This window comes from Lepeophtheirus salmonis, chromosome 12 (genome assembly GCF_016086655.4).
Source record: "Lepeophtheirus salmonis chromosome 12, UVic_Lsal_1.4, whole genome shotgun sequence".
Lineage (NCBI taxonomy): Eukaryota > Metazoa > Arthropoda > Copepoda > Siphonostomatoida > Caligidae > Lepeophtheirus > Lepeophtheirus salmonis.
In genome coordinates, this window is record NC_052142.2 from 10,150,008 (window position 1) to 10,173,286 (window position 23,279).

Consider the following 23,279-nt stretch of genomic DNA (forward strand, 5'->3'; position numbering starts at 1 on the left):
AATTACAATTTCATGGAGTGTAACGTTATAAAGTCTACTGTAACGGATAAAAAACGTCGAAGTCAATTATACGTGGTATATCTTCATTAAACTTTTTTCTAATAAATACTTTCGTTATACCATCAAAAATCATAATAAAGTAGGCAGATGATAGTCACATAAGTATTTTAAACAATGATACCATATGTATTTCTCCCCCCCCCCCCTTCTTCTTGCATGCGTTTTTCTCTACAATATTATCAACTTTAGTTATAACATAGTTATAAATAGGTATATTTCCCCAATTTTAATTTACGACAATTCTCCATATTTGCGGGGATTTTTTTTTTTTTTTTGAGTAAGGTAAAAAATATTCACTTGATTTTTTCAATAATAATAAAAACAAAATCCTCAAAGGTAGAAAATTAATCAATGCTCACTTAAGATTCTTTGAACTCACTTTTAGATCCGTCAATAAGTGTCGTTGAGTAATTAATGAATTGACTATATATTCAAATTATCTTAAAGGATCATGATCCAAAACGATGTGAGCTCTTCCATATTTTTCCTGAGCCAGGCCTTGTTCCCTAAAGTGGCAGATTCAGAAGAAAAAAAAAATGATACAATCAGGCGAATAAGTGGATTCCCCGTGGTAAACGAACGTTTTTCATGAATACTGGAGATAAGATTTCAAACAAAAAGTGATTTATTTGAATAATTAATTACATCAGTACCCATAATCTGATCAAATCAAATAATTTTCATTTCAAACGAAAAAGCTGCTCAAAATAAGAAAAAAAATTAAAACGTCGGATATTGATAGGTAAAAATAAATTTAATTCAAAGTAAGGAATTTCATCTGAAGTAGGTTTTAATTATATTTGTGAAGGAAAATAATTCCTTACACTTATCGAATTAGTTCTACTAATATCTGTAGTGAACCAAGGGTCAATCACTTAACCTCATGTAGGGATGTGTATTTTTTACGGTTAAAAATCAAATGGAGAAACCTAATTTACTTTGTACCTTATTACTCTACTTTTAATTTCAACAGCATCAAAAAATCTATATGAAGTCTCGTGCTACAATTAACATATCTGCCACCAAAACAACATTTTTGAACTGAAATAAAAATCTTTTTTATTAAAAAAAACTTGCCCAGGGTAAGGTTTTCAATCTGAGAGGGATTCTGATATTAACTTTTGCATTTTTCTACAAATCACTTACAAAAAAATAGTAAAAGTAATGTTTAGATCGAACATTTTATCCCTTAAAGTTAGGAGTTATCTTTTTGGCGAAGGATGTACAATATAAAGAACATAAATTAAGAAAGAGAGAAAGATCAAGGTGTTTAATGATAATAACTTGATTAATAATATTAATATTATAGTAAACAGTAAGGGGGGTATCATATGAATCAAAAAGTGAGATATATCGTTCATCTTTTCTCCAAAGTTGCATATTGATTAAAAGGGAAAAAAAAAAATCATGGACCCCCCTTTCCCCCCCCCGGTTTTTGCTCATTATAAAATATCCTCTAGTTCTACATGAAAAATAGTGTTGTACCATTTTGAGTTATCAAGAACTTCTTCCATTATACAGGCATCGTCAGATAGAATATTTTGAACGAATAGTTCCACCTTGCTTTTCTACTTCAAGTCAAAGATTATACCAATTTGTTTTGTCAGTTATCTATATTTGTGTTACAAAGACACTTAAATATTTCAACTCTTCTTGCACCAGTCAAGCCACTCCCTTGTATTTATTTGTAGGGATCCATGTTATCTTAATAGCATTTTTGTTCTCATACAGGTTGCTATTGCAAGTCTACTTATGCTTATATGCAGGCTTGTAACTGTTCCATGCATTTTTTTTTTCGTTCAGCGTTATGTGCTTAGCCATTATTTCTGTTCTGTTCCACGTTTCAATCATCAGGTAGTATCATATACACTGTATGACAGCAAATGGCCACTTCCACTTTGATAGTGTGAAAGAGTCGTCATTTTAGAATTAGATTTCAAGATTTTTTAACACCATGAACCAATGAGTATTAGCATTCAAATAAGCTACAACTGAATAAAATCGGTTCATTTATTATCGACATGGATGCCAAAAGCAAGGTATAGCTGATTTTATTCGTGGCCAGCACAGCAACAAGAAAAGAAAAAATAGACCATGGTCTAGTCGAGAAACTCTGGTAATAATCACTACCTCACCTATGTGGTAGATGAAACCGACAAAGTTGCCAGCCTCATTGATGTTAATGAAAATCGTCAAATCAGACGGTAAGAAGATGTCCCCGTATTGGTTCTGGTTACTCATTAGTTAGTAATACTTGTAATTAAGATGTCGTCTAGATAAACGAAGACAAAATCTACCCCATTTAAAACACGATCCATGAGTCTTTCGAATGCCTTCATCGAATTTTTTAGAACAAAATACATTCGTAAGAATTCAAAAAGTCCAAAACGGGTAATTATGGTTATTTAAGGTGTACTCGAAATTGATGATAACCTTTACTAGATCTACTAGAGAAAATTATGAACAGTCCACTATGTGTATAGTAAAACATTATTTGTTCGGAAGAGGATATTGATTTAGAGCTTTGACGTTATTGAGTAGTAGAAAATCGCGACAAGGTCTCCACTTGCCTTTAGTTTTAGCACCCTGGTTATAGGAGATGCCGAAGTACTATTTGAACATCGAACTAAACCTTTTTTTCCATTTGAATAAATTCTTCTTTTCCTATTCTCATTTCTTTGGGGAAAGCCGACAAGCCTTATTGTCAAGAGGTGGTGCAGTTTTCTCATTGTTGTAAAAAATGCCGTGTCATTCCATGTCAAATCGACCTTGACCATGTCACCTGGAAATCTCAGGTTCGTATAATTTTTGCCAAATGAGCTTTACTTCATGAGTTTAGAAAGTGTGCCAAATTTCAACACATAATACTCAGTCGTTCATGAAATATAGATACTCGTCTCAGACCAAAATTTTCAAATGTCGCCTGACGTATTATTAGCGGACGCTACTTTTCCAAGAAGATTTGCTGTGACTTGTGACAAAGATTGATCAGGAACATCTAACACCAAATCCATCAAAATGGTGGCAAAGGTTAAAAAAATATTTACAGTTCTTAAACAGACTTGCGAAACCATCAGAAACGTAATGTACTTCCTATAGGATTTTTAAGGATTAAAAAACATTTAGAGGGCCTTAAACCCCTAAAAAGGGATTAACGACGCCATTGTGATAAAAACAGAAACAAGAGCTAGGGATTGTAGTTCCAAGTCTAGAAAAAGAATGTTCAAACTATTTTAAAATTAGGTGCAACTTTATAAGTAAGTGATATACTATAAACTACTCATATTTTTAATTTGGCCACTTCTAATCAATACTATGAATTACTGTAGATCAGTTTTCTTATGATAGTATATATATAGATCATGAAACAAGTGTATGTTACAAATACGTACGTATAATTTACCAAATTTCCTGTGAAAACTAACCTTCTTTTTAATCCCACCCTGGGAGCTATGATAAAAAAGCCAACCCGATTTTTAACACAGCGACACCTCTACATATGAAAAACTTGATGCCAAAGTTTCATATTCATTAAAGTTTGGCAATTTTTTTTTATTCTTGATCTAGTACTTTGTAGTGTATTTCAAAAAAAAAATTAAATCAAAATTGAGGTTATAAGAAATTTAAAATTCTACTTCTTATTTCATTTTTGGAATTCTAACACTTCAAAATAGAAAAGTACCAAATTTCAAGAGGTTAGCTCTTAGAGATAAAAAAATGTACCAGAAAAAGTAGCATCCGGTAATAAGACATTAAAGCGACGTTTGGAAATTTTGGTCTAAGACGATATCTATATCTCATAAACGAGTTAGGCAGTTTATTTGTCCTAAAATATCTGTGAATGCATTTTTCCAAATGGTAAAAAGTATATCAAAAGAGAGGGTTAAGAAGCATATAACTGCTCCTTATCTGATTTTATGCTTTTCAGGAAGAGATGGAGGATCAATAAAAGTGAAAATAGGATTTTTAATGCCCCCTGATTACCAATTATATATGGTGTATATATTATAAACGTAGGGTTATTCCGATTTCGCTGCCTACAAATGAATGCGTAAAAAAGAGGTATAAGTGGTTTGAGGCTGGGTAAGGAGCAAGAAACGGATTTTATACATTTATTTGAAAAGTGTGCTGTTTCACGAAATGGAACAAGGAGAATTACACAATATTTGGGAAACTTTGATGAGAGGGATTTGTAATCGTCTTCAAAACTAACAATGGCTAATAGGTTAAAGTTTTTTATGGTATTTTTTTTTTTAACTATGAATAGTCGATTTTAATCAATAAACACATTTTTGATATTTAAATAATATTCTTTCCTCTTTTTAAAACTTATGAGGGGTAAAATTTTATATTTTAAAAACTAAGTCGTTTGGTTTTAAGAGGTTGATTAGTCGCTGTTACTTGTATGTGTTTAACTAAAAGACAATTAACCTCTTAAATTTGGGGTCAAGAAAAAAAAAGTATTACTAGAAATTGGAAATAGATTCTAAAATATTTTCTTTGTTGATATTTGTAATTTGCTTATCCCTGATTTAATTTAAAATTAACATAAAAATAATTATATATTTCTCCTTTTTTAATGTTTTTCTAGTCGGAATTTATGCTGATACACAATTGACTTATTTCTCTATTTTGCCTTTCTCCTCATTAAGCGTTCTCGTACACATAACTAACAGAATCATATTGTAATTGAATTTTCCAGTCGAATTTCATTTGTGTTAACTGACACTTGATGCTGTAAAAAATAATTCAGGTAAAACCCAAGTAATTGTTAACAATATAAAACCAGAATTTAACTTAGTCATTTGTAGCGTAAACATTGTATATAGATACAATCAGTTTCATAGTAAATTTTATACATTGATAACGAAAAAGTTAGATTTTAAAATTAGAAGACGTCTGACCTATCTTAATTAGATTTAGAGACAACTAAGCGGCTACACGATCTGTGCCCAACTAATAATTTATTTACTTAACAAAGACCTTTCATGAAGACTTTGCCCCAATTAAATGATAATATATATAAATCTCTCAGGTGAGGTTAATACCTTCACTGAGATTGTAGCAATTTACACATGATTTATAATAGTCGTCATAACATTACCTTATGCTTTTTAATAACATAGTATACAGAATTGCTTGAATATAAAATGAATGGATAAGTTAATATATTATTTTTAAGAGCTGTTCCTCCTTTGAAAAAGTCAAGTCAGTCTCGAGTCTTTCAATAGAGTGACTTGATAATAACTCGTGAATCGAGTCATTTTGTATTGACTTGTGACTCGAATCTGATTTGAAAAAATGGCTTGTGACTCATGTTTGACTTGAACAAAACGACTTGTGGTTTGACATGGACTCGACTTGGTCTCACCTCTGGCTTGCAGCACTTCTAAAAGGTTTAGAAGAATAATTTGTTGTTATAAATTGAAGATTGTTTGTCAGCGAATAAGAAATGTAACCAACAAACAATTTTAAGAAAAAACATTATAGCCTACTTTTTTGTCGCCCGGATACATTTATACTCAAAACGCAGGTAACCGCACGAGATTTATAATATTGAAGGACAATTACATAAATAAAATCTAAATATGTATACAAAGATCGATATTGACAAAATAATTCTCATACAAACAGGAGTGAGGTTTTTAGATTTTTTTGAGTATATTTTTAAATTTTATATAAAAGAAAATTTATTTTCTTCTTTTTTATTTTTTTCTATTTAGTACCATTTTGACGAATGTTTTTCATAACAAATTATAGAGAAAACAGCTGTTTGCATGAACTGATCACAAGAAATGAAAGAATAAAAAAATCTCAAAAATTTCCTCCCTGCCCCCCCCCCCATAATTTAATTAGTTATTTCATAAATTTAAATTGATATTTATGTATTTCCATTCAAGTTGTGAGTTTTAGCTTTCTAATCGAGTCGTAAGTCTTGTGTATAAATCCCTCCCCAGGCTTGAGCTATGCCAAAAAGGTTTGTGGATAAATTATGTAAAAACAATTTCATTATACTAGTTTAATAAAATCCTAAATTATCAAAAAAAATATTTTAAGATCGTGCTGATTTTAGATAATGAGTTTTGTTTAATGTAGACTATTGATAGTTTTCTAACTCTGAAGTTGGTGCAAGCCTATAAAAGGGATAAAATATTCAAAAAATTAGAATTGAAAATTCTGAAAAGATCGATTTTAGAAGAAAAACTAATGGCAGATTAGTCCGATAAGAAATGTAAAAATTTGTAAAAGAAGTAAAAAAATTTTGACTTCTGGTATTCATCATTCACACTTTTAATAATTCAGTATCCTTTTAAAAAAAAATATTATTAAAAATTAGACTGTATACTCAAGCAACGTATAAATTGTTCGATTGTAGTATATGTTGTTAAAATATATTAATGTTATTGTATATTTCATTTATTCTCTTCGAACATACGAAAAACACCACTTGGTGTAAGTTCTGTGCATTTTATTAGGTTGATATCTAAAAAAAAACTAGCTTTTTCCTATGTATATTATGTTCAAACGTGTTTGATATTAAAAAATAGTAAATATGCTTTAAAATGTACCAATCTACGTGTCATCCCTGTTGTGTATCAACATCTTCAATGCTTTATTTTAATATGTAATAATTCAATGACAAGGAATGAGTAGCTTGCATAATCAAATCCTCTTAGCTTATGAATTGAAATTTTATTACTGAATACATAATATTCTCCTTCCTCTCTCAAATATCCTTGACAATTTATTATTAAGAAACATAGGTGAATCTAACATCCTTCTGTCTTTTTCTTTGAGTAAAGTGAATAAGGATAAATTTTCTTCTTGTAATCCTGCACGGCCACGGAAAAAAACGAGAGGTCCAGCGAGTAGAAACAAACATAAGCATTTCTCTGAACAACTTAGGGAATGTTTTCAACTAATGAGACAATGAAAGAAGCACAACTCAATAGCAATTTGATGATGAATAATTTACCAATACTGAGTGCAATTGTAATGGAATTTTGGAGCTTCAGGAGCGAAAAATTTTTACGGCTATCTTAGTTTCCTGAAAAAGTCGCCTCCTGTGAGAACAGGAAAATGAATACTTCGGACTACGACATGATAAACCAAACATATAACATGTATTACACTAAAGCATGCAAAGGCAAATGGAGTCACTCATGTTAAGCAGTTGCCCTACGCCTACAAAAAGGCTTACTATGAGGAAGACGGTATTATTATAGAGGCGAATCTTTGGTTGCATTACCATTGTAAAATCAGTATATGCACCCTCAGGAAAATCATTTAAAAGTAACAAAAACTCAAATATAATTATTGGAGACTTCAATGTTCCAGAAAGAGAAAAGAGGAAACAAAAAATATTCCAAAACCCAAAAATGATGAGATCTGGGAGGAAATTAATGTACGATAATTATTATGGTCATCCTCCTTAGGCAGAAGTAATGAAGAACATAATTAAAATTAAACTGGTGCCACTATGTCCTTTTAAAAATATAGATATAATTTACATCACATATCACGGATTCGTGATGAAAATTGTTTGTATAATGGGCATGTTAAAAAAAGAAACCAAAAATCAACATGGTAAGCTTAAGAATTTGAAGAATGTTTTTTAGGCGATGAGTTACTAGCTGATGTGACAAGGGAAGAGGGGTAGAAGGAAATAAACAAGGACATTGGCAACAATTTCTATCATGCCAATCATTAACTCTACTGTCAGTCTAACAAGAACTTACAAATTATAACTCAACAAGAAATCCTCAAGGTTAGTCTTGATTACCAATTCAAAAAAAAAAAAAAATGTTAAGAAAAAAGGAATGAAGACCTTCGAGGAAATAATGGCACCAAATATTATAACTGATTCTAGTCCTAGCACATCTCAAATTACAACTAAACTCTAAATATAAAGGGAAGTGATAAAAAGGTCACAAATCATTGAAAACAGTTTATGAGGGGTAAAATTTTGAAGGGAAGAGGAAGTAAGACGAATTTTCTAAATCTTTTAATAAAGTCTTGAATTGAGAGAGGGACGCGGATAAATTTCTGCTATGTAATCTTTGATCAGTTTCTGTTGGAACCCTAGGAACTCAAGAAGGAAATATTTTTAAAGGCTATGACATTCCATGTCAAGTGTACACACCCTTCAGCCATCAATATCACCAATTTTAATAAATTTTGGTCAGATTTTTTATCCTATAAAAGAAACAACTTGTTTAAAATTTCAGACATGTGGAGGCGTGAGGGTCCGTTTGGAAATCCCTCAAAGTTTAGCCCCATTCGAAAGACCTTCGTACTTGAGTATGCCATTACTCTATTTAGAATAAGCCAATTTCATTTTTTTTATTAAAATAGTTTTAAGAGTCCTAGCTTCAATTTATATTTTATAAAAAAAAAACATATGTGCAAAAAATATTATTGCAAAATATGAACAAAGGGGTCTCAGACATATGTTGGCATCTCCTAACCCAAAGCAAGGAAAGGAAATACCAATTGATGTAGTAAATAAAGTAGTTAAATTTTATCTCTCTGATGAATCAAGCAGGATATTACCCGGGGAAAAAGACTTTGTCCCTTTACGGAACCATGATGGTAAAACAACATTAGAGAAACAGTTAATTTTGAACGATTTGAGAGAAATATTTCGTAATTTTAGAGATAGTAACCGCGATTCATGTACAATTTTTTTGAAATTCGCTTATCTACAACCTTAAGAATACATTATTGCTGGGGCAGGTGGACCAAAGTGTATGTTTTTGTACTATTCACTGAATGTAAAGCTTATCACCATGCGATTAAGAATGCCGAAGATAACGGTATATCCCTCCTACCGTCACATTATAGCTTCTCTAGTTTGTAATCCTGCATTGTTCTGTTCTTTCTTTCGTAAATGTGAAAATTATAGAACACCTGACTTACTCAAGGATAAATTGCTCGACCACTTTGAGGAAAATAGTGTTGATGAAGTTAAGTTTCAGCAGTGGATATCAAATGATAGATCTGAGCTTACTAGTATAGTACTTCCAATCCAAAATTTCGTAGAAATAATTTATGACAAAGCAGAAAAGCTAACAAGACACAACTTCATTGCTAAGACTCAAAGTAATTTTTTGTATAATAAAAAAAAATCAGAAATTATGGAAGGAGAAATTGTTGTAAATGGAGACTTTTCCGAAAAATTATAGCAAAACAGAAAAAATAGAATAGAAAATTAAAAATGGGAATCCTTGCCATGACTCATTCACCATTTTTAGGAAATAGGAAAGATTTAGAACTATTTGTCAAGACATATAATTTATAAGGATTTGAATGGATCTTTACAGAAGAGTATTTGGATATATGGATCTGCATCCACTCATCCTTTGTCTTCCAAGGAATTTGTATTTCCCCATTAGGATATCCGTGCAAGACTGAACACGCCTTATCATACCAGATCTTCTCTACAACTTCGGGTTACACGCAGTCAAGGAATCTCGCCTCTTTATGCTTCCCTCCTTAATTGCAGGGATGCCCCTTAGCATCAAAGTATTTATAGTTACTTCTCACCTCATACATCATCGCCTTTATGCTCAAAATTACATCCATTATTCCAAATCGCTACTAGGAAACTGCCCGGTGGAAAATTACCGTGGAAGATTGCCCTGGAGAAAATTTTCATGGAGGAAAATTGTCAGCTAGAAAAACTGCCCGGGAGAAAATTGCCGGTATATTGTTCAAACTTCATGACGAATCATAACACTTTATAAATTTGCTAAATATTATCAAAGGCAAATATCATTTTTTAAATTCAATCCTATCTTCTATGAAATGAATCAAGAGGGTTGTTGAGGAAGGGGAGGGGGGAATAGTAGCTTCGGGCTATGGTTGAATACCCTTTGGGCTCAAAATGGACTGGGGTAATGTGAAAATCCTAAGCACCAATGGCAATCCATCCAATACATCCAAGGAACCCCTCTTATACCAAATAAAAAATAGTTCCAAGACCTGGGATTGTGCATGGTACTTGTGTACATCTGGATAAGCCAAAGTATCGTTTACATCCGAGGAACCACTATATACCAGAAAATATTGTGATTTTCCCTCGCCCACAGGGTTTTTTTAGCAACCCCATACTATTCTCGGTCAATCCGAGGGCGTAGGCTATTCAATCATATTTTATGACGCCCTAAGCTATTAATTTCCCCCTCCTTAACAATCCTCTGGATCCATTTCTTAGAACATTGGAATGAATTTATAAAATTGCAAGGAAATTACATTTCAATAATATTACTTACACTTGAAGGTACTTCGTTTGGGGATGGAACAAACAAATATGCTTCGATATTTTTCATAAATAATATTAAGGGAATTTTTAATCTGTTGTCATTCATCATTAAGTTGAACAAAATACGGCAATTTCCCCTGGGCAATTTTCCGTGCACGTCCAGATATTCTATGGAACAATCATATACTCCTATGAAAGTTTTATAAAGCCACATAATAATCGGATGAATTGCCCAATAAAGTGCGGAAAGAGTTATCATTTCCATCCACAGCTCCTTCATTGAAATTCATGAGTCCATCCCTCCTTAAGTCAACTCTGTCTTATCCACTACTCAAGGATAAATATTTCATTGAAAATAGTCCTGCAGTGTCCTTGATATATATAACGCATGTGGTATGAATCGCTATCTATATCACACTCATTTCAATTTCATTTAGATATGATGGAATTTGTGCTGTAGTGTCTAAGTGAACAATTATACCTTGTGAATACTTCAATTCTCACCCCTGATTTAATCATACTTGTAAGTTTTTCTTAGATGGAAGACAAGGGGGAAGTTTATTTTAAACTCTTTTTCTCGATATATTTGTATGCAAATCTTATTCTGTTCTACTATTATGAGCATAAATAGTTCTTGGGAATTGTATAGCTTATAGCTGACTAAAATAACAATCTTTTATTTTCAAAGAAGTAGAATTGTTTCATATTAATCTCCTCTTAATCCTATATGTAAATCATAATTAATTATTAAAATCTATTGTATATAACTTATGACCAACCCTTAATAATACTGAGTCATTGTAATAAAATTGTATATTAGTAGCACTCAACCCAAAAGGAAGTTTTTCTCAAAATTGAACATGAATTAAATTTTCCAACAAATTATAGTTCATTTCAACGAACAAATGATTCTGATCCTTTTAAATCACGGCTAATTGTACTTAATTCTAGCCAAAATTCCCCGCCACATTTATAAAATTAATAAATTATATTTCTAAGACAATATGGGGCAAATTAAGTCAAGTAGGTAAAGCGGAGGTTTTAAACTACATTTCACAATCATGGGTATTTCAATTTATCTTAGAAGTTTGAATTCAATGCATATAACTCACCGTAATATGTCTTTGAACTATTACCTGTCATTTTATAAATATAAATGATTGAACCTTTGTATATATGATTCGTGTATTTTTGATAAAAATAAATAGTTTTTTTAAACTAAACCCCGCCATGTAGGCGACATTGAAAAAATACATTGCATCCAAGATTAATAAAAATACAACTACCCTTGATTGCAGCTAGTAACGTTAAACATAATATGTAACTCAAATATCCAATCAATGTGAAGTAATTTAAATCCCTACGAAAAATTACAACAAAAAATAAAAAACTAAGAGTGTGAGGAAAATTAAATTATTACTTCATAAAAGGAATATAAAAAATAATTATGTACTTTTTAGAGTGGTTAATTCACATTCACACGAATATTAATATCAGGGGCGTCTGCAGTCTGCAGGTGTGGAGGTAATAGATATCTCTCCAATTTCAAAAATTGCCCTAAATTTGCATAGTTTCTAGGATACTTATCACGTAGACACCTACACCCCTTTCAAAATTACTATTATCTTTGGGAACGGAACGCTAAAATCTCATTTTTAAAAAGTTCGGCGTTCATCGTTCAAAATTTTTTTTGTTCCGCTCAGTGTTCCGTTCATTGAACGCCGTTCAATTTTGCATTCCATACACAAACTTGAAAAACCGATGTGTAAGAAAGACTTTCAATAGATATCACATTTGTAGACACAAAGTATAATTGAAAACCTAATAGTACTCGATGTATTATATTCTATAAGTATTAAAAACAACTATAACAATGCTAAATTATTTTATATATAGTAGAGCTAATAAATTTGAACAGAAGGAACCTAATTATTATAATAAAGACATATACATAATGATTGATTCAAAGAAATGAAAAACTAAATAATATCTTCATTGAGAATAAAATAGCTAATAAAAAAGATGGAAAGACAATTTTCCTGTAAAAGGTGCTGAATATTTCAAAGTATGGGGCACCTCTAAGGTTTTAATTGAATCTGATATATCATGCTTCTGATGCCAATCCCTTATGCTAGTTTTGCTATGCGAGTTTTCATTTTACTGATTCCAAATAACCATACACATAGCTAATGAAATATGACAAACCAGTGTATAACAAAAACATATCCACTTTGATAAAAAGTAGTACGGAGGTTCAACTGTAACATTGATTTCCTATAATTTATACTTGATTTATAATATTGCTGAGTATATAAATTAGTAATGTGGGGATATGTAAGTTTTTTCCCTTCCTCATCGTCTCGATTCCTGGAGATCTATTAAATTTCTAGAAATGAATAGTTTGTCTCATATTAGAGAACTCTCATTACATCGAAAAGATTCTTCCTTTTTCGCATTTCAGCCTTCATCAGAGTAGATCATAAGTGTAACTAATAATTACTCTATTTGGAAGCTACGACTTCCTAAGACCTGTATTGTATTGACCTGTATCGTTAGTATTGATATGTTTTGCGATACCTTTAATATCAATACTTTTTGACAGGCCTACTAATTATGAATACAAATAAAAACCATCTTTTTCCTATCATACTTCAAATTCCATATGAATTCCTCATTCTTCGTCATTTAAGTGATTTGTAAAGCTAAGAAAGAAAAATAAAGTAATGTTTTCAGTATTTGAAACGACCTATACTTATCTAAAATAAATTACAAATCAACATGTTGGAATCCTTGAAGTATACCCATCTATATCTTCTAAGAAGCTTATGTTAGACAAACTACTTTTACGCCATTTGAAGCTAAGACCCCATTTGAGACTATTCAAGAAATTGGTGGTTCCCACATTACTGTAGTTTTTTAAAACCTTAACTAGGAGTTTATGACCATTTAGTAATATGCTAATCCTAAATCTTCCTAAAGTAGTTGATTAAGTCATTTTTTGAATATTTGTATATATCAATAACAACTTACCCAAGTCTTTATCCGGAGCAACTGATATTAGACAAACTGCATGCACGCCATTTGAAGCTAAGACCCTCTTTCAGACCATTCACGCTGTTTTTCTTGCCCATATTACTATCTTTGTGATTTTTAAAAATAATTGTTTGATATATACTAATTCATACGCATCTGTTATTTCAGCATTACATTTCATAATTAGCATGTCCCTGACACTACTTACTGATAAACACGACCTTATTTTGGTTGTGTTTATCATTTTGTAAATTCTCTCTTATTCACAATTTACAATAGATGTGTTCCTGTAATATTACTCCTTAGAAATTGCTAGGTCTTGTAAATCGTTGTAAGGTAGATTTTCATCGAAAAATGTATTTAATTTAGTTCTGAAGGGCTCTAGCTTGATATCGACGCGTAAGTGTATAAAAACAATCAAATTTTCATGTGAAGGGAGTCTCGCTTCTAAAACAGTAATGGCCTTGGTAATTGAGTAGAGATTATTATTAATCATTCATAATTCTTCAGCTCATCATTTAACGACCGTTTTTTCTTGAAGGCTGTTTAGATATTCAAAGCTTGAGACATCTCAAGCTATCTCCAATTTTTCTTTCAATTTTGGAGATTAAATTCTTGTTGAGAACTTTTATTAAAATATGTAGAGTTCTTCTACTAAGAACAGTTATATCAGCTATTTCTACATAAATTACGAGAAATTTGGGTTCTCCACAGTCAAATAAGGTATATTACGTGAAACAAACATCTTTAAGAAGTCGGTGATAAAGTTAGAGTTGTCAGAATCATCATGAGTCAGAGTTTGTTTGTATGTGTTCATTGTCTTGATGGGGAACGAGAAAAATAAGTGTCTTTTGACCTTGGATGGGGGATTGTATGATTACTTACATCAACATATTATTTTGATGTTATTGAGTAAGTAGTTCCAAATTTTCATGGTCATCATTAATTACAAAAAACTATAGATTCTTTTTAGAAGGAGTTGTGATCACAACAATGATCGTTGAGCAATAACCGTTTTTCCTTTTCTAATCTCAAAACCGTAATTTATCTGCCCACGCAAGCCCAGCCATAGATATCATATTTTAAAACCTGATGATATCGATATTTTATGACAGACCTAGTGCGTACAATTTGGCACTACGCCAAAACAAATGCAATGGTAGAAAGAGTACGTAGTGTGATAAAGTCTACATTGAAAGGTAAAAATATTAAATAGTATTATGCTTTGCCTATTGTAATTATTTGTCTCAGGATAATCCCTTCGCTAAAGTCAATACCACCTTAACTGCTTTGATCAAATCATACATTACAAAATCAAGGGATTTCATCAACAACAAAAAATTCCTAAATCTTATATATCACAAGTATGTTACAAATTTAAAAATGTATAATAATAATTTAGATTTTTAAATTGTTTAAAAGGTAGAAATTATTATTCGAAATCGTCTCTTTGTTCCCAATGATATTTTAGATGCATAGTATGTTTTGAAAGCTGTGGATAGTGCGCAATGTCCTATGGAATCCCCTTCCACCAGTTCAGCGAAACACATCATCAGAAATAGTCACACATTGAAAATTGAATACTTATCTGGAATGCAAAATGTTGTGTCTTTAGAAAGACTGAGATCAGGAAAATATAGTCCCAATCCATTGCTTTTCAAACTTTAATTTGCAATATGTCAAGGAATGAAATCATTGGTTTTCAAAGATCACAATCTGGAAACTAAAACTCAAGATCCATCCCCAACAATCACAACGAGATTTTGGTTGGAAAGTTACATATACGAAATATAGTAATACATGTTTTACTTCTAAAATTGTATTTATTTCATTATATATATGTATTTTTTTTTTTGGGATGGGAGACTCATATCTCATACTCATAATACCTGTTGCACCCCTGTGTTTATTTATAAATGATACAGTTGTTGCTGAATTTCCCTTTTAAATTATAACTCCCGTTTTTGTATCTTCTAATTAATTATATTAATACCTCAACAACCTAGATCACATTCATTCCTTCGATGCATTCTCTTCATTACCTACGATCTTGATACAACTTTGTAAGAAGATTATATATTTTGACGGTAGGAGGCCATGAAATTTTGAGAGATAATTTTCAAAAGTCAAAGTCACCGTTAAAAACCGATAATATACCATGACTTGGGAACAAATTGAGTTACATTTCTCCAATTAGTGTTATATTTTTGCATGCATAACAAATATACTCTCTATATATATTTTGTTAAAACAAGGTCAAATTGTATAAAAAGTCGAAAAAAAATACAAATTTTTTGAATAAAAACATACTGTAAAAATAAACAATAAATGTTACAGAAAACTATTTTAGACGGAGATTTGTGCTCTACCAAGTACAAACTTTAGTTTTAGATCGAAGTTTCCCCGACATATCTCAATGGACAACGCGCTCGGTAAAAAATATTCTTTTGAACTCAATACACGTAAGTTGCCTACCCGGTCGTACCTATATAAGAAAATATACTATAATGTCTACTTATACTTAATCAGTGCAAACGTGTATAATACGTACAAAAATTTAAAAATATTTATAAATAAAATATTTTTTGAAAATTATTTTTCTGGCGATAAAAAATTAAACCAGAAAACAGAGAATTTTTTTCAATTAAACTATGCAGCGGAAACAAATTTTTATTTTGTCAAAAAATTCAATAACCCTAAAATATAATCCTGCGGACATCCCTTAACAAGATTGCCAGATTGGCCTTTTTGGAAGCACCTTGGCCTTGAAAAATTTGATTGAGCCTAAATTTGAAATAAATTGGACAACCCCATTTTCGATCTTTTCTTGGAGAACTACTAATTTATCTATTAGTTTCATCAAAAGTCAGAAATTTGTTTCAGGACTATATATATTCGTCACCACTATAGGTTCCTGTAGAACTTTAAACTTATTCAACCACTTAGTAAGGAAAAATATTATTTCTTTGACTTTATGTAAGTCAGTTACATATTTAAATAAGTTTTAACCAAAGCTGGGGATCTGTAGTTATATAATAATAATTATATTTATCACTATAAGATATTTCATTTGGTCTGTAGTTTTTGACATTTTTATGATGGATTGCAGATACATCAACGAAAACCTATTTAACCAATAAACTGGTTCTAGATTCCCTCGGGGAATAATTTCTTGATGTCTTAGGAAGATTACCCAACCCATTGCTCGATTTTTTCAAGTTCATTAGAATATGAATGCTAATTATTCTTTGAAACGGAATGTAGCAGTAGCATTCTGTGATTCCTTCTTGATGCTTTGAAACCTACGTATTATTTAAGTAAGGTTTGAAGAATTTCTATTGTGTATCTTGTTTACATTTTGATTTCTCATTTTCTGAAACTGGAATACAACACTAAAAATTCCAAAAAAATATATAACTAAGAAGAAGTAGTATTTCCTCTATTATTATCCAAGGCAAAAAAGTATCAAGGTGAAAAAATCGAATGGGATAACAGTACAAGGGGAAAACGCGTCAAGGCGACAATACCTCATGGCTAAACTGTCTAAGGCGAAAGCATCACATTCACGAAAACGTATAAGGCAAAAACGTTCTAGGCAAATCCTCCTAGAACCATTTGGACTTTGAAACAATTCTTAGCGATCAGTTAAGTCTCTTAATTGATAAAAATGAAATATTATTCAAAAAAATAAAGCACCAGGGTCCTCATGTCTACCCTTTGAATAAAGCTTTCGGTATTCCTCTTTAAAACATTTACAAAAATTGTTTAAGAAATGGTTCAAAAAACTGTAATTCCTTATTATATAAATATTGGTATAACTAACTTGATACCAAAAGTGTAAAATACTCTCTCATCCTCTCTAATTATCGTCCCTGTCACTCTGAAATTCATTTCAGAGTAAAAGTTCTCAGCATGATAGTTAATGAGAGAACTAACTATACGGGCCTTCCATTCTTCATAGACTCGACACCGAAGGTATTTATGTAAAGGTGACTAGCAGAGGATGTTACAAAATTTGGTCAAGATAGATTTGAAATGGTCACACCGAAGGCTTAGATTTGCAGCCTTGCTTATTAACAACATTAACAACGTACAACAACATAATCTGGGTTGTTGAGATGAGATCAAGTTCGTCAACCAATGGTTCGTACTTGCTTTGTCGTACATGTCTCTTCATATTCTCTTTCCCAGGATTCAGTAACCACGACAGAACTGTTGAGCCTTTTGCCGATCGCCTTTGATAAGAAAATATTCTTTTATGTTGTATACAATTCATAGTAGTGTTTAGTAAAGAACTTATTGAATGAAAAGCATTTGGTAATACCAAATCCCAACATTTTTGACTTAATTCTCTCGTCTTAGACATAAGGGAAACGCTGATACAAATTATGTCATTGTAGCTTTCACCTTATCCTTGGGAATGATAAGGAGTTGTTCTACTCATTGTAATTTATTTTCCCCGTAAAAAAATGTTTAAACTTTTTAGAAATGAACATTGCACCTTGGTCACTATGAGTGTAGGACAGCATTCCAAATAACGAAAAAATTCGCCAAAACAATTAATTACCGTGGATGAGGTCATGTCTTGACATAGAAAAGTAAATGGGAACTGTAAATATTCATCTATGATTGTTAAAATGTATCTTTTTGAAGATCTGGAAATAGGTAAAGGACCCTTAAAATCGATTCCAACCCGCTCCATAGGTTGAGTTGCTTTGATTAATGTCAAACTAAGACCTTTATAAAAGGTTAGTTTAAGTTCTTAACATACCTTACACCTATTTACTACTCCTCTTATCTCTTCTAGGGAATAGGGTAGATTCTTAGATGGGACATAGTGACCTAATCTACTTATTCCAGGATGAGCTAGAATTTTATGTAAGATTTTGAGATCATCAATTGTTTAAGTTGGAGCACATATTCTGGAAAATAAGTCTGCTGTAGCATTCTTCTTGCCTGATCTATATTTAATATAATATGAAAAACATGAAAGCTCGAGTCTCCGTCGAAGAGTTTTATTCATTTTTTATTCTACTGGAGTGTTTTGCTTTGAACATAAAAGAAACAGCTTCTTGATCAGTGATTACCATAAAGTGTTTTCCTTTCAGAAAATGTGCACCTTACGAATAGCTCTACGATGGGCTTCTTTTTCAATAGATGAATTTCTAATTTCACTTTTGTTTAAAGTTCGTGAATAAAAGGCTACAGGGCTTCCTTCTTGATTGAGAGCTGCTCCGTTTGCAAATTCTGAAGCCTCAGTCTCAATTGTCATAAACTCTTCTCGGTATATTGCTACAAGAATTGAATTTACAATTTCCTTTTTTTATTGTATAAAAGGCTTCATAAGCTTCTTTTCCCATCGGAAAATGATTGATATTTGTAAGTGGGTTAGCTTTTCAAAAAAAATTACGTACCTATTCGGAATAGTGAGCAAACATTCCTATTACTCGTCTTAATGTACAAATATTTTCTGAGACAGGACTACTAAATAATGGACGTATTCTATCGGAATCCGGCTGAATAGGCTGATTTTCTATTAAACATCCCAGCAGAGATATTTTCGATAGATTATATTGAATTCTTTCTTCACTAATTACCTGACCATACTTTCAAAGGCTTGTTTAAATTTGATTAAGCTATTGTCATGTTCTTCTTCACAATTATACAGTAATATCATCTATATATGCATATGTGCATTCCATTTTTTCAGTAGAAATGATGTAATCTATAACCCTTTCGAAACCAGACACTCCATTGGTAACCCTAAAAAGAATTCTTGTGAATTGACTGAGCTTCCCACAAGCATCAAAAGCTGTGAAAAACTTCTCTTTTTTTCAATGGCTATCTTATGATAGGCGCTTTTCAAGTCAATTGTACTGAACACCGAATGTCTGGCAATCATATTAAACAGGTCATCAATCCGTGGGAGTGGATATGCATCTTATAAAGTATATTTATTTATAGTTTGTGAATAATCTATAAGAAGTCGTTTTTTTAGTCATTGTTTGTAGTAACAAGGACCTGAGCCCTGCATGGGGATTTTTTTTCTGCGATAATTCCTTCCTTTAACATTCTTTCAATTTCTGAGTCTAGAAATTTTTGATCAGATTCTGAGAATAGCCGTGATTGGTTAGTTTTCGGTTGACAATTTCGAGTTAATTTTCTGAAGAGTGTTGGAAACGGGACTTTCATAGTTGAAAGATAACAACATATCTTTAACAATTTTCTGTGCCCTCCGATTGGGATTTCAATTTTAGAATGCTATTGGAGTATGTTATGTCCTAGAATACTTTCACATCAGAGTTTTGGTAATACCAAGAATTCAACTCTATCATAATGTAGTTCTCCAGCAGGAATTAAAAATTTACAAACTCTAACAACGACCGTTTGTAAAGAAGAAAATGTCATTGATACTTTCAATTTAGAAGGAATTACTCTCCAATTTTATCTCATAGTAAGTGGTAATGAGATGAAGCACTCAGTACTTCCCGTGTCAACTACTGCATTGACCTCCTTTCCATTGAATCTCACTGATATAATTTCCTTTTCTTGACTTCCTTCCCCAGAGGAAGAAGATGACAAGAAGGGAACTTGATTATTTGTAACGTATTTAATTGCAGATACAATGTGAAGAGGTTTTCTTCTTCGTTTTTTGACAACTTGCAAGCCTTTGAATTATGCCCTCTTTTATACAGTTTTGCCTAATGCATTTCTTGCTGGGGATTCTTCACGAGAATGTCTGCTGTACCCACAGAAATATCAGCTTTCCAGAGATGTAGATGCAGCCGTATAATCTATTTCTTCAATCTCAAATTCTTCTTCAATAGTTTTCTTTTCAGGATCCCTTGTAAAAGCATTAACCAATAAAAAAATGGGTGTTCGTGAATATGAAAGACATTCTGCCACTTCTAAAGTCCTAGCTTGCTCCTGTACTTTTTGCAGGCTAATTGTTTCATTTTCCGAAATCGTTTGTCTTATGTGGTAAGAACAAACTTAATTTATGGAAGCCTCTCTAAAGTAATCATTGTTTGATTCTTCAGTAGTTACAAACTTGAATTTGCAATCATTGCACAAAAGTTTGAGTGCTGGTAGAAAATTATCTATTTTTTTACCCAGTTTTTGTCTCCTTGTGGCTAATCAGTGCCTTGCAAAAACTTCATTCTTCTTCTTTTCGTAAATTTATTCTAATGCTGTAATAACTTCTTAAAGTGTTACTATTTCTGATATATACAGAAATACTTTATCACTTATATAATTATTCAGGACTTCAAGTTGTTTTTTTTCCATCTGTATCTTTATCACATATGCTCTTGAAAAAGCTTTCAAATTTTTTTTTCCAATGCGTCCATTCCTCGTCAACACTTGAGGACCTGGGATCAACATCGAAACGGGTAGGCTTCAGGTATTTATCAATTTTAAGAATAGTTGAATAAACTGTTGTAACCGAATTTATTCTTTATTCAACTATATCCACAATCAATAATGGTTTGATAATAATAATAATAACTTCAAACAAACATAATTAATATAAATATATACAATCTCTATTTCATATCTAGCACATGGTCCTCCGATGTTTACTAATCTTCTTTTATCTAGGTAACATTACATAAATAACAAACGGAATAATGGAAATATTTATCACACTTATTTAATTCAGTATTACCCCTTGATGTAAGCAAAATATTCTGACCGTTTAAAATCCAAAAGAAATACTGTCACTATTGTTACTGGCACTTTTAATGGTGAATTACTTATTGTGTTTTATTCTTATTTGCTAGTTTTTCTGTTCTTGTATGTGCCTTTTGAATATTTTATAATGACAGATTTTATTCAGTAATTTTTGCTTTGTGATTTATTTGTCAGGATTAGGCAGGTTTTTAGTAGAGTGATAATTACACATTCAAAATGTTTATATATGCTATATTTCTTTATGTGGTTTTTCCTTCTTCATTTATTTTTTATAACAATAGCACACACACTATCATAAATATAGCCAATAAAAAAAATTATTTATATTTAGCTTTTTTATGATAAAATTCTAAGCTTAAACAATTTACTATAAACTACAATTATATAATACGTAGATTTCTATTGTATAACCTCCTTGTAACTAACTTTTTTGGTGTTCTGTCCATTTGATGTAAATATTATCAAATATGGGCCGTTTTTGATACTGTTGAAAATGCAACATATAATTGACCATGTGAAAAAACTGATTTTGGTAAATATAAAATTTTTTGTCAAATGTTTAACCTTGTGCTTTATTTATTGTCATTGCCATTGCCATTCTAACATAATGAAAATTGATATACATACTAAGATTAACTCGCTCACCTCTTTTTAATTCCCTTTTTCAATTTGCATTTAATACACGTTGTCCCTTTTTTCTATTATAACAATAATTCGTTTTTGGGTTTTTAATTTTTTTGATACATTTTCGAATCGACAACCCATACATTAAAACAAGATGACATGAGACATGGGGAATTGATCTTGCTTTATGAAAAAAATCAACTTATTTACGAAAAAATCAAACTTCCCTCCAGACCCTAGGAATCTGGTCTTATCAGAATTAAACATAGCTTATCTACGTAACTCAAAATTCTGAACAACTTTTATTGTCTAAAATAATTTATTTGCTTTAATATGTGAAGTCTGCATCTGTCTCCGTTTTTAAAATAAGTACATTTTTATCGTTGTTTGTCTAAGCGGTACATACATCACATTTTCCCCATCTTTCAAGCAATTTATGGATGCTTTTGTAAAAAAATTGTTCGTCTTTGTCTGCAAACCAGCCATCGTTCAATTTTTTGGCTTCCGCGTGAGAATCGAAGCGTAAATCATTGAGTGCATGGCCCATCGGTGCAAACAAGTTATAATTGGAAGGCACCAGCTCTGGTGAGTAAGCTGCATGAGCAAGAGTTTCCCACTTGTACGATTCAACAAGCTGGCGGGTAGCTATAGAGCGATACGTTGGTGCGTTTTCATAAAGGAAAATTAACTTGTGTTGCCTGGCTTCATATTTTGGGCGTTTTTGGGGGAAAGAATGGTTCAAATCGATCAATCCATGTTGGTAGCTATCTTCATAAACGGTTTGATCGGGTTCTAGAAGATCATACCATCATCTTGATCCAACAATGCTTGCAATTCGGCGTCTTTAAACTTTTTCAGTTGACAGCCGCGCTCTTCATTCCTCACGTCAAAATCACCACTTTGGAATTTTTCAAACCACCTGAAGCACTATGCTCTGCATAGAACATACCCACTTTAAGCTTCTACAAGCATTTGATGTACTTGAGAATCATTTTTCTTCAATTGGTAACAGAAAATCAATGATGCCAACACATGGTATTTTGTAGGCACAAAACTAGACATTTTTACGAACGAAAAAAGTGCGTTGTTTAATGAAACTATACAATAATCAATTAAATATTGATGGCAAATGACGAAATAAGCATTAAGATTTTTTTTTTAATGTCTAACTGGCGACACCTAGAGCCCAATAGCCGAAAGTCTCATGTCATAGGCGCATACCTAGTATTATATCATAATTTTTGCAAAAAATAAAATAATTTCTTTTTTTAAGGAAGAAAATATAAGATTTTGCTGTCTATATTATGCTTTAAAAAAAATAATTATAAAATGTTGTACACATGGGTAGAGAATTTATTTGCTCAGACACAAAAATTTCATTGAGTTACTGAACCAACATTTCATTTCTGAGTATGACTAATATCAATAATATCACATGCCAAAATTTGAGTCAAAATTGTCTCTTCAGGAAAAATTTCCTGATATTAACCATCTTGTCATAAGTTTTAAAAAAAAGAAAACGAAAATTAACATAGTCTCCATGACAATTTGAATAATTATTGAGAGGAGAGCAGCTTATCTGTTATGGATTTTCATTAAATTAGCT

General features: G+C 31.5%; 1 protein-coding gene across 2 annotated transcripts in view; it reads left to right on the forward strand.

The window, feature by feature from the left end:
* Positions 1-4,723: 4,723 nt before the first annotated feature.
* Positions 4,724-23,279, forward strand: part of LOC121126625 (uncharacterized) — a 56,494-nt gene continuing 37,938 nt past the window's right edge. For both annotated transcript variants that reach the window (XM_040721927.2, XM_040721926.2), the window contains exon 1: positions 4,724-4,813. The gene's annotated coding sequence lies outside the window, so the exon portion shown is untranslated. The remainder of the gene's footprint in view (positions 4,814-23,279) is intronic.